Genomic DNA, 13,102 nt, shown 5'->3' on the forward strand with positions numbered 1-13,102 from the left:
AAGCATCTATGTCGTTATTTAGTATCTATTTAATGTATTTGAATTCTAATTTTTTATTTTTTATTAATATATTTTGAAATTACCGGTCCATTGGACAGACCTGAACACTAGTATAAATATATATATACTAGTGTATATATATATATATTAAGAAAAGTCTGGACTCTTTTATTTTTAGGGATACTTGGGACTATTCCTAGTCGTTGGATCTAACTTTTTGAGCGGCTTAGATTTTGAAGCGGACTTATCATATTAGGCTGGTGAGGGTATTCTAGTCCTTTTCATTTATCCCTGAAACTATAGTTCTTCCTCCCACTTCTGCAAACACAAACACACAGTCACACACAGTTTCTCTTTGTATACACCTAAACACCGGTCGGCGACGGTACACGGAAACTACTAACCACCGATTGATCGTCCGACGACTAATTTCTCCTCCGGCAACTACTCCACCAGCTCAGCTAAAGGCAAAACCATCTTCTTATTCTTTCATCTTGTGAGGCTTTTATGTTTATAATAATAATAATAATTCTAGTAAATTAAGATAAAAGATGGTGGTGTAAGCAGAGGAGCTCCGGCAACCAATCTTTCTGTTTTTACATCAGGTATTAAATTTTAATGATTTTTACTACGAGCATGATTATAATTTTGGTGGCAGTTGGATATGGTGTTATCTGGATTCATTATTGATGTCTTATTTTTTTAAGTGTTTCTGTTTTTTAACAGTGTGACGCATGCCAATTGTTTGGTGAAATGCTTCAACGAAAAATAGACAAATAATGTAAGACAACCGCTCAAACTGGTAGACACTAGAAATTCGCTTCAAAATGTTCATCCCCAATTTGCCAGAGCCAATTATAACTTGACTGATTCATTTGGTATATAGTATTATAATGTATCATATTCTTATAAAAATGTATCAGGTACTTAACTCAACTAGGTGCTTAGTATGTTTTTGGCCAAAGTTAATGGTTGATGCATACAACCTCTTGAATGATTTCTTACTAGAATTTTGATTATTTTGTAGTAACATTGTTTATGTTGTAACATTTAGGGATAATGTATGTAGTCACTCAGCCCTTCGAGTTTGTTCATGTGTCTACCTATCCTGTACCAAAAGTGAGCCATCTGGTTTAACCCAACTGACATGACATGACCATCTAGCTACATCTACGCAAAACAAAGCCATCTGTTTTTCACAAGCTTGTTACATTTTCCCTCTTTAGTAAAGTATAATTGGCTGAACTGCACCTTCTAAGAAAAATATAATGTGCTTAAACACGAGCACAACATGGGATCTTTTGGTGTGTTTATATAGTTTATGTGACTATCTATATGACCAACGTTAAATGAACTTACAGAAATAGGACTCATACATATAACCAAGTAAAAATGGATGTCTTCATTTAGTTTATGAGTGTCTATATGACTGTCTTCATTGCATGACCATCTGCAATATATGATCAAGAAGACACATACTTGTAGCTTTAACTCCCTAAGTAAGATCTGATTAAAAATTAAATATGTAACTAAGAAGAAATCAAGATCAAACACCTCAGAAACACATCATCATCCTTATTCATTTCTTTTGGATTTCGAGCAGAAAAGGGGGCTGTAAAATAGCCCAAATTGGTGATCATCTTAGCCTATTAAATGATCAAACTATTACCTGATCATAAACACATCATCTCGTCTTCTTTTGTTTTGTGTTGAACAGCAACAAAAAGGGTTTGGACAACCCTAAAGTCGTGACCCAATATCTCGAAAACAACTTCCATTCAGCCGTGGTGACTAAAAGGATCTATTTGCACCAAGAAATAGGCGCTGATATGCTTGCAGATAGTGACTCCTTCCAAGCTGCAGCCCTACTGATTGTATAGTTTCTGGTATAGTTTCCAAGGGTCATGTATGCTTTTTTATAATTGTAACTTATCTTTAAATTAGTTATTAGCGTATCAAAGTATAATCTAAATCGACTGGATTTACAAGTAAATGGGTAAAATTTGCCATCTCTAACTATTGCAAGGTCGGTTCATACTCATAGATCAAATCTTTGCGGGACCCGAGCATGGTTCGTACAAAACTTTGGAAGGTGATTCATGTAGCAGTTGGTTGAATGATGGACTAAGATTTAGAAAAAAGTACAAGTTAGTGATGTAGTCGAGTCACTGAAGCAGTGGTTGGTGCTGATGATGCTCGTTCCGAGATTGAAGTTTCAGTTCTTCGAGAAAGTGGCCATGCTGTTGATGCTGTTGTGGTCGCTGCTTTATGTCTCGGGGTTGTGAATCCTAATGGTGTTGGGGGATGGCGATTTCATGGTGGTTCGGTCTGCTGATACATCAGAAAAGCTAGCAAAAGATGTGTTCTTGGTCACACCTTATCTTGCCAATAAAATTTTAAGCATTGCTAAGAAGGATCTTGGTTTGCAACAGGTGTTTGCTCCAAAATGGGGAGCTTTTAATAGCTGGAGATATTTGCTATAACCAGAAGCTCGGCTAGAGCTTAGAATTTGTTGCAAATGAAGGACCCAACGCGTTTTATGATGGTGTGATAGCGGAGAATCTGGTTTAAGACGTTCAAGATGCATTTGGGATTTTGCAATGGAAGATTTGAGGAACTATAATGTTGATGTTATGGATGCGCTTGCAGTGGATACAATGGGGTACACTCTTTTAAGAATCCCGACCCCATCAAATGGTACCTTGGGTCTAGCTCTGGTATGTTTTTATTCTTTATAAATGCATTGCTGAGTTGAACTCTACAACTCAACTACATGTTTTGTTGTATAAAATAACCATAGGAAGCACCAAGTTACCACAAAACTTTGATACTTATAAATGTCCTTTGATGGGAATGTGGATTGATTAGTTGGAAGTGGCAAGTTGAGCTTCTTTGGTAACTTGTCAAACGAGTACTTAAATGGGTCGAAACTGTCCTGTTTTAGTACTATAGACTTGCATACGCTTCTTCTTAATATATATAAATTAACTTTTGTTAATAATAGTTAATCCACTGTTTAAAAAACAGTATTAGTACGATAGTAAGTTAGATATAACTACACAAATAAAACAATTTAACATGCCCAGTGTGTGAAAAGTAGACTTTGAGTGGCTTTTAAGGAAATTGACTTGTTTGAAATGTTTGATCCCCGTCCGCCCCTTTAGTTATATTTTACCAGCTTTGAGATAAAACACAACCCAGATAATCCATTTGTAAGTAAATGGCTCGAGATTGACACTGTAGATTATGACTACATATGTGAAAACATAGGTGTCAAACGTTTTAAGAATGATATGAAAACTTAAATGCTGCCAAAGGGGTTTACACCCTTCCTTCGAAGGTTTGCACTAAGAATATACTTGTAGTTTATTTTAACTAGTTTTTTTTTCTTTGAAAAACAAATGAATTGACCCATTGATAAGTAATGTGTTGAAATTAATGACTCTATGTTTGACTTTAAAGTTTAATGTTGGTATAAAAACCAACATTTGGCAATTCAAACTCACAGGAGTTGCATCTGACTTTAAAGATGTATCTATTGTTAGTTGACATTAGCATATACATGAAGATTCATTTTTTGGAAGTCACAAAAACTAAATTTGAGTTTAAAGGTGGTCGTTTTACAAGATGAACTTTTAGCAGGGGTGATCGGAGGCAGTGATGGAATGTACATTATTCCAGTAGTTGCGCAAGTGTTCATCAACCATTTTATTGTGGGCATGGAACATTCAAATGTAGGTCAGTCCGCATGAATCTACCATAAGGCCTAACCCATATTTCATGTCACTTTCAATCTATTCCATATAATTGTGCTCCTTGGTCTATTAATCTCAATTTTGTTTTGTTTTGTGTATACAGTTAATACCAAATGTGATGTACTATGAAAACTGGACAATTATTGATGGTGATCATATCGAGCATTGAACAATAATTTGTGCAACTTCACGTGACAAGAATCAGGTAAATGGTACTTCAAAGTCAGTCTTCATACTGACGGTGATACATTGTGCATATACTTTTCTAGATTGTGTTTCAGTAGTTTGAGAACGATTTCTTTCTCCTCAATAGGTTTACGTCTCCTCAATGCTTCTTTCATGGTGATCCTGTTACAGTGAAAAGAGGGCAGGATAGCGTGGAGGTTAAACCCCAGGTACAATTATCTAATTAAGTAGATACAAAGCTGAATCTTCTTGGCTATATAAGAGCCAATTTTCTGTTTGTTTTTTTCAGGGTTTGAGCAAGGGACTAGTTGAATCTTCTTAATCTAATCCGTCTATTTATGTACTAACAAATAACAATAACCCACCCATTTTGCCACATTTAGAAGTCACGATTACTATCAACTCCTCAAGATTTTCAACTGCATAATTCTTTTTTTTTTGTATGTGCAGAAAATGATGTTCGGCTCGCAACTGAAGTGAAATGAGAATTGTACTTTATAATTAAGCATCGTGTTTGTAAACTCCATTCTTTATCGTACAATGAATGTAGGCAAAACTCTTTGCGTTGTCACATAAGGAACTATTTCCTATTTGTCCATTACTCGTATGTTGATTTATTGAATGAAAATCAGGAAAAGAAAGCAATGATGATTCGGGTTTCATAAAAATGTATCACGTTTTCAAAAAAATGTATCATGATATTTATGCACCTATGTAAATACAACTAATAATATGCGAAAGAGTGTGGCTGCTTTCCATGGGGTAGAAAGTGACTTCCATTTGGCTATTGCCTATTGCCTGTCGTTTAAGAGTCGTGCAAGTGAAGGTGTAGTTATTTAAGCAGGTTGTTTATGACTTTTGCTAACAGTAGACTTTGTTTTTAGTCCGTTGTTGACTTAGAATCTTTGATATTTTTGTTGTTTAATGTGGTTCTTCTTGATAAGGAGCTAGTTTGAAAATCTTGTTAGTGGTGGATTGCATTATATATTTTGAGTAATTGATATTTAACTTGCTTGTAATCACCTAGTTTTACTTACTTTCACATGTCTAAACCAATTAATTTGCTTTTCATATCTAACTTACACATTTGTAAGTACAGACATATGTAAGATATAGAACTTACTAGTTCTAAATTATCATTTTATTTTTTTTTATAGAACTTACCAGTTCTAAATTATCATTTTATTTAACTTATCAGTTCTAAATTATCATTTTATTTATTTTTATCTAACTTAAACATGTGTAAGTTATACTATTTATACATGTGTAAGGTATATAACTTGCCCATGAAAACACAACTTATGTATAAATATTTGATTTTAATATCTAATTTACCCATGTGTAAGGCACATAACTTATCAGTTTTAAATAATCATTTGATTTTTATATCTAATTTACACATGAGTAAGTTAAACTATTTATACATGTGGCTTAATCAGTTGATTTTGATATCTAACTTACACATATGTAAGTTATATTAACAAATGGCTATAATTATAATAAAATTAATGACAATAAAAACGTTATAAATAATATCTTACATATACAAACTAAAAAGCATTCTCATACCAACCAGGAACCACATCCACATATCATATTGAGTCAGAGGCCGGGTTAACAACCACAACCTTTTCTGGTTCCCTGATCAAATTTGAGAGGAGGTTCTAGGAAAAAGATACAAAAAGGGTTTCATCTCTCATTAGATCGAGATCTTATTAACACTACTCATCGGCTCTATCTCTATTTACATCTCTCTCTAGATCGAGAATTTTTTCTCTAGATTTGAGATCAAGACAAAGCCATCGGAAAATATTTACAAGTGTGAAAACCCTAGGCCGGAGTGATATACCAATGAAACATGATCATCAACAATATCATAAAAAAGTTGTTGAAACACCATAAAAAAAAGTATCAATAGAATCCCAAAAGCACTATAATACTAAAGAAGCAGTAAAAAAAAAAAAACTGTAACACTAAAGAAAATAAAGTATATAAATTATGATAGATTACAAGAAATGTAAATCAGAGATGATCAAGTTGAAGGAGTAGAATCCTCATCCATGCCTCATGAGATACCATCAGTTTTCACTCCCCGAAGTGAAGATTCCATGTCGTCTCTTTTTTCGCATTTTAAAACTTCTAATACTCTTCAAGTCTTTTTCCTGATACAACAAGCAAACATATGGACATTTAGTCAAGTAATTGTAGAGCTGTCGTCATATTCCTTTACAATTCTGAGGGCTTTTGCAGAGGCAACTTCTGGTGCCTGTATTACAACCAGCAGAATTGCATCATTGTGTTGAGCATACTCACTCTGAATCAGGTTACCACGTCTCTCCAAAAAACAAAATGGAACTTTGTAGGGAATAATTAAATGACATGGTCATAACGAATAAATTCATTGCCACTAACCAAAGAGTCATCAAGATTTCCCTTGTCAACTCCAGGCAAATCAACCAATTTCAACGGAGCTGTAAACCATGTGATATGTGAAACAAGTCTTCAAATGTTAGGTTACTCTAGGAAATACATATATCCAATAAGTACCTGTACTTGTTTTAAGCTTCAGATATATTTCATCCCGACTTTTGCTTGAAATCTTACTAAGCCTCTCCTGTAATGAATGGCGAAGAGCACCTGTGACCGGACACCAAAAAACATTCAGATTCAATATCATCAAAGTGAAACTCACTTTTAGGATATAGCACACTTGATATGTGTTTGTGTAAATGTTAAATAGCCTTGAGTATGACAAGCGGACTCACTTGCAGAAACAGGTTGAAATTTGCTGTCAATCTGCAGGACAATCGATTTGCTAGGTTTTCATACCTCTTTAATTCGATGCATATAGGAGCACGAGTTGCACCACCTTCACCAGTTGGCTGTGATTGAGTAAATGCCAAAAAGAAGGCTAGGATTAGCATTGTGAAAAATTGAGAATACTCAATTGAGTACATCTATAGTTTAGTGTAAGCTACCTACTGCTGACTCATATCTTACTAATTTATTTGTGTTGTTATCATACTATATCTTTAAATATATATAAACTGAATAATGAAATCAAGATTGAAGAATGAAAGTCATACCAAAGCAGGATGTCCAATCAAACTGTTCAAAGCTGCTGATTTACCTGCACTCTGAACAAATGGTTGCCCAGGATTAGAAAATTGCTATCATGCACTATTTCAAGGTTATAGAGCTTAATGTTGAATATATCAACACAAAAGGCAGAAAACAAAACAATAACACCCATTTGCCGTGAAATGAAATAAAGAGCAAAAATAAGATACCATAAGGATAAAGAGCAATAACGCAGAAAGTGGAGCTTAAATCATCTTTCAAGACACTAAATGGGGGGTAGAGGAAGATGGTCATGGGAGATAATCTTGCCATCATTTTTATGTACACACTTGAGGTAGCACTCCAATATAACCAGAACTAGGCTTCCAGATAAAGGGTAATCATTTTGCAAAACATACTGTAATAAAGATTGATTGGTGCATCTATTTGACAGGATAACGAATTCACAAAAAGATCTCTCATAACTCTTAGTCGTCGCTGGTAGTTCACAGGTCATGAACAGAATACATGGGATGCAACAATGCTTGTCACGACGAAAACATAAAAAAAAAGCAGAAAAACATTATCACAATTCACAATAAAATGACAATCCAAAATTTTCTCAAACTTATAACCATGGACTATGCAAAGTAAATGTACCAGCACTTCACCAACAAACTACTCAAGCAAAGTAAAACACTCATTTGTCAACACATCTACATCTTTTGCTAAAAAAAGCAAGGAATCAACCTAACGAATAAATTTGTCCACAACATTGGGTTGTACCCCTTTGATTCTCCTAAATCTATAACCAAACACCCTCTTCCTCCATCTCACAATAAAAGCACAAAAATAGCACCCTTTTTCTCTCTCTCTCTCTTTTCAGCAATCCGCACTGCATTGCGCAGGTAATCAGGTACAAAACTAGTTTTAACAAAAAGCACCAGTGATAGGTCCCAACATATCAATCAGGATGAAAAACTGACTGCTAACAAGAAAAGAACGATATAGCAACGAATTGAACAATATACAGTCACACCAATTATCCAACTCGAAGAGCACAACCCAATTTGAATACACGCTACAGATTCACCACGTATGTACAAATTGGTCTTCCAAGATCACCTTCTAAAATTGGCTAAGTTTAGAATAGCATTGGAAAATAAAATGAAACATGTAACTTACTCCAAGAATGAGCCACTTGATTTCCAATGTGAATACAAATAAAAGATGGGTCTCACAACTGCCCACTATCGGACATAATAGATAAAAATAAAAAACTAATATTGAAAAGTTCAACTAAAAATAACTAATAAAAACTAACAAATTTGCAGAACATAAAAATAAAACGTGTGGCTACTTGGGCTTCCAAATTTCAAGATGGGCTTTAATTTTACTTGACATCTGCTCTCACCATGGTGACCCATAGTAAGTCTCTTGGGCCTGTTTGGTGACTAGCTGGATCATTACTTGGACTTGCGACTGGTACAGGGGAAGGAGATGCTACTGCTTGGTTAACATCCAGTCTTTCATTCCAGGTGTTCTCTTAAATCAAATAAGCATAGAAGGTGGATCCTCAACCTTCGATTAAACCTTTCAGTGCATATAAACCACTTTGCTATTTCATATCCATGAGCTATATATACACATATACACATGTGTTGAATTTGACCAGTCCAAACCGGGTCGCCAGATCGGTACACTCTCATCACGTGATAGGTATATCAAGCTCACCCATCATTACCAAATGGGTTTTGGCTCCAAAAGGGGCTGAACTCGAAAAACTCGATTAAAACAAACATAACTTAACATACAAAAATAACATAACAGAAAAACTACCTGAAACTATCCGCCACTGCGTTCCACGTGTAGTCGTGTCGTATACTAACGATAATAAAAAGATCTGGTCTATCTTAACATACAAAAATAACATAACCTTGATCACAATGGCTTTAAAAACTATCTAAAATTCCTAGGCCCAAATCCATATTCTAAAACAATATATAACTAGGTTTCCCTGTGCTCTTTCCTGATAAACCACGGTAAGATAAATGACTATAGCAAACATACATTCTCCGTCATATTCCTTTGCAATTCTGAGGGCTTTTGCAGAGGCAACTTCTGGTGCCTGAGCAGTGAGTATTACAACCAGCGGATATTACAACCATAGTAATAGTTTTATAATACAAGCTTTTCTCTTTATATTCTAGTCCTTTGCAATAGGGATTGTAAACTTATAAATTCTTTAAGAAACTAGTATGTTGATATCTTAAATTTCTACACTCCAGAAATTTGTGTATGTAAAGAGAAAGCAAAGCTACCGCCACAGATACTAGACGTACTCATTCTAATATATCTTACAAATACACTGGGCAATACCAAATTGCCGCCTGAATCATATTGAATAATAAAGTTGCACTTAAAAGATGAAACATAAAACAGAGACATATAAAGCTGGTTAGATATTCCGTATGTGGAGAACACAAAGAATTCCTAAGGTCCTGAGATGACGTGAAAACCAAGCTACCTGATACTTTTTTATGAAAATATACCACGGGTATGATCTTAATTAACAAATTGCTACAACTATTGACAAATTGCTGCAATTATTGAGAAATGACCATCTTAGTTAACTTGAGTTCAAGAATAAATGATGACTAACAGTTGAGAAATTTGAATAACAAAAGATACCAATAAAGTTTTGGTCTTTTTACTTACATTATTATGTGATTATAAGGTTTAAAATTCGAATACCAATAAAGTTTCAGTCCAAATGGCCATGGCATTCTAGATATAGCTATAATTGATAAACAACGAAAACATACTAAGCATTTATAAATGGACCTTTTACCTTTTTACTCTCGGGTCTTTGACCATAAATTTGAGAGTGTTCACTCGTTAACCTTGGTGACTTTCCACTGCCGCCATGCTTCACCTCGTGTAACTTGTTAAATATGTGAGAGTAACCTTCAGCTCAAGATTAAATGGCAGCTTCAAAATCATCTACTAAATCGGAAAATAAGGAAAGACACATTAACAAAATCACAAGATATATATATATATATATACTTAAAGAAATTGGGCGGTGGAAGTATAGAGTTTATGGATTTTGTAGCAGTATCCATCCTGCTGTTGGTGAACGAAATCGGAAAAACATGCTGCTGTTTTTCAATTGCTTTTGTCAAACAGGATGCTACAAGCTTTATAGGTCATACTTGTCCATACAGGCAACTTCAATCAACAAGCTTTTCAGATATATATAGCATCATAGTAGTGACGAAATTAGAGATAATACCTTAACAGGAAATGTGCCCATTGGAAGTCTTACAGTTAGCAAATCTTTTAACCTTCGAATCGCCTTAACTTTTATGACTTCCATCGAATGCCCTGCAGGTTGAATTTGACTTTGACTTTCAGATATCCATTCTGCCACTTCTGCAACATATTAGCCCAGCCTGGGTGTATGTATGAATTCCAAAAGACAGGTAAGGGTTAAAAGAACTCTGTTGAAATCAGATTTTCCTTTTTCAAGGCCACATTTTCTCTCTTATTGAACACAAATGATCACTTTTACAGCCAATGCACTTTTTCTAATTACTTGCGTTACGCATTGATCATAACAATATCCTAAACACCCCTAAACTAGTAAATACAGACGATTTAATTACCTATTGCATTGCAGCAGCTTAATAATAGCACTTTAGGCACCTTTTTAAGATATTTGATTTTTCGATTATAGTCTTCTTCACATTCATCGTCACTTTCTTCGTATAGCCAGTCTTCAGTTTCTTGCAGCAAATTTGTGATTCCCCCTTCTCTGAATCTGTCGTAAAGCTCCTGTAGGAGCTCAAAAGCTACATTCAAAGGATAAAAATGTATCAAAAAGTGACACTCATTTAGAAATTTCATCAAACAGTTAGAAGACACAAAATTTAAACATCTAAACAAGCTAAAAAATAAACATCTAAATCACCTTGTTCCTCGTCTAATTGACATAGGTTTCAGCAACCTTTTTTTTTCCCTTGGTTTCTTCCATAACCCGGTCTTTCAAGGCCATTTCAAGCAAAAAAAACGTATCAGGTTATGAAACTAAAGTGGAAGGAAAAGGATGAAGATAAACAGTTTTCATTAAACATAAAATGCTAAAATATTACATCTTGTGCCACAATGACAATACAAACTAACAATTACACATTTACACTAAGTTACTGCACGCACATCCAATCTTAAAATGTTATACACAGTTAATATAAATAGTTCGCATATAATTAAAGTTAATAATCTGTGAATAATTTGAATTAATCAATTTATAAAAAATTGAAAACTATTAAATTAAGAAATCATCAAAATTATCAAATTAGGTTAAACTTACAAATGATTGACTGATTCGTGATGATGGAGTAATGAAGACGGAGGTTCGCAGATTCCTTTTATCGGTGAAACTGATGGTTGCGGTGACAGTGGCGGCATGTGCAATTTGCAATTGAGCGGAAGAAAACGCCGGTGGTCGGATTGTGAAAATTGCTCCGAAAGGATTATTCGCCGGTTGCCGGATTGATACTGATCATGGAGAACGACAGTGGCGGTGGCAGATTCAGAGGGATACGGTGGCAGATGGTGAAGAAGGAGGCGGTGGGATGTTGATGGAGGATGACGACTTTTAGGTTGGAATGGAATATATTTTGGTTATTTATATTAATGGACGTAAATGACAGTTTTGATCTTCTGTGTTTTTGATCAGATCTTGTAAATGGTTCAGATAAGTCCCAAGTGTTCGTAAATTAACAAGTGCCCTAGTATAACCCTCCCCTATATATATATATAATATATACATAGGACTTTACCGGTATGACGTAAGGTAGTTATATAAATTGTATTATAAAAAAATTTGTATATGCCTCATACATGATTTGAGAGTATGAAATAACTTGTAGTTAATGTAAGCCGATAATCAAAGCTAAATTATAACAAACATTAATGACAAATATAATATATGTTTAGCTAAAGTTTCGGATTTACTTTAAATTTTTACAATCACATTAAAATCAGAACTTGTAAACATAGTGGATAACGACAGATAGCTTTGTGATTTATTATCGTGAAGTCAAATTTTTTGAATCGTATATCTTATCTTTTAGCATAATTGTGTTATGTGTTAATATATTAGTTGTTAACATTATTTTTTTTTATAAATCATATATATGAAAACTTAGTATAATAATAATAAAATCTATAATGATATATATATATATATATAGGTGCAAGTTATTTTAGAACCAATTTTAGTACATGTATTTTTTGTAACTTATACACCACCATGATCATTTTCGACCACCACCATGATTTTTCGGCCACTGCGTCGCCGGAAAATCATGTGTAACTTAACTTACACATTTGTAAGTAACTTACACATGATTTTCCGGTGGGCCCGTCGCCGGAAAGTCTTAGTGTTTTTACAAAAAAGTCTTGTATATGGTAGTAGATGATGATGGTCGTGTGTAAGTTATAAAAAACACATGTCCTAATTGGTCCTAAAATAAGAGGTGGTCCTATATAGATATATATATATAATCTAAAGATTAGTATTTGATTACAATTAGGTAATTATTAAATAGGAATCTTTTTTTAGTTACACCAAAGTGACAAATGTCGAGCAATTAATGCACTATGTCAATCAAAAATCTATTTTATATTAAATTAAATCTAACGAAAGATAAGTATCTGATTACAATTAGGTAATTATGAATTAGAATTCTTTTTTTAATTACACCAAAAGTGACACATGTCATGCAAAGAATGCGCCAAGTGTCAATCAAAAAATTACACAATCGTGTTTTAGTATATCAGTAGATACTAGTCATAGTACCCGTACGATGTACGGTAGCTATATAAATTGTATTATAAAAAAAATTCGTATATGCCTCATACATGATTTGAAAGTATGAAATAAATTGTGGTTAAAGTAAACCGATGATCAAAGCTAAATTATAACAAAAATTAATAATAAATATAATATATGTTTAGCTAGAGCTTTAGATTTACCTTAAATTTTTAAAATCGCATCAAAATCGGAACTTGTAAGCATAGTAGATAACGTTAAA

The 13,102-nt window shown here is 33.8% G+C and overlaps 2 long non-coding RNA genes across 12 annotated transcripts; one reads left to right on the forward strand and one right to left on the reverse strand.

Annotated features, from left to right (window-relative positions):
- The first annotated feature begins 313 nt into the window (after positions 1-313).
- On the forward strand, positions 314-4,603 carry LOC122588593. Of its 5 annotated transcripts, none has more exons than XR_006322172.1 (8): positions 314-605; positions 727-781; positions 1,718-1,886; positions 2,027-2,717; positions 3,643-3,738; positions 3,859-3,960; positions 4,069-4,150; positions 4,392-4,603. It is a non-coding gene; the product is annotated as an uncharacterized LOC122588593 (long non-coding RNA). The 5 variants fall into 5 exon arrangements; XR_006322170.1 differs by having other exon boundaries at positions 2,045-2,717; positions 3,640-3,738; XR_006322168.1 differs by having other exon boundaries at positions 2,045-2,717; positions 3,643-3,734.
- A 1,212-nt stretch (positions 4,604-5,815) lies between these two features.
- Positions 5,816-11,771, reverse strand: LOC122587059. Of its 7 annotated transcripts, none has more exons than XR_006322110.1 (10): positions 11,374-11,771; positions 10,975-11,045; positions 10,670-10,855; positions 10,297-10,456; positions 9,853-10,004; positions 7,028-7,078; positions 6,707-6,823; positions 6,489-6,578; positions 6,354-6,412; positions 5,816-6,103 (listed from the first exon to the last, which is right to left on the reverse strand). It is a non-coding gene; the product is annotated as an uncharacterized LOC122587059 (long non-coding RNA). The 7 variants fall into 7 exon arrangements; XR_006322107.1 differs by having other exon boundaries at positions 5,816-6,207; XR_006322106.1 differs by having other exon boundaries at positions 5,816-6,412; positions 10,297-10,388.
- Between the last annotated feature and the right edge of the window lie 1,331 nt (positions 11,772-13,102).

This window comes from Erigeron canadensis, chromosome 2 (genome assembly GCF_010389155.1).
Source record: "Erigeron canadensis isolate Cc75 chromosome 2, C_canadensis_v1, whole genome shotgun sequence".
In the NCBI taxonomy this organism is placed as follows: domain Eukaryota; kingdom Viridiplantae; phylum Streptophyta; class Magnoliopsida; order Asterales; family Asteraceae; genus Erigeron; species Erigeron canadensis.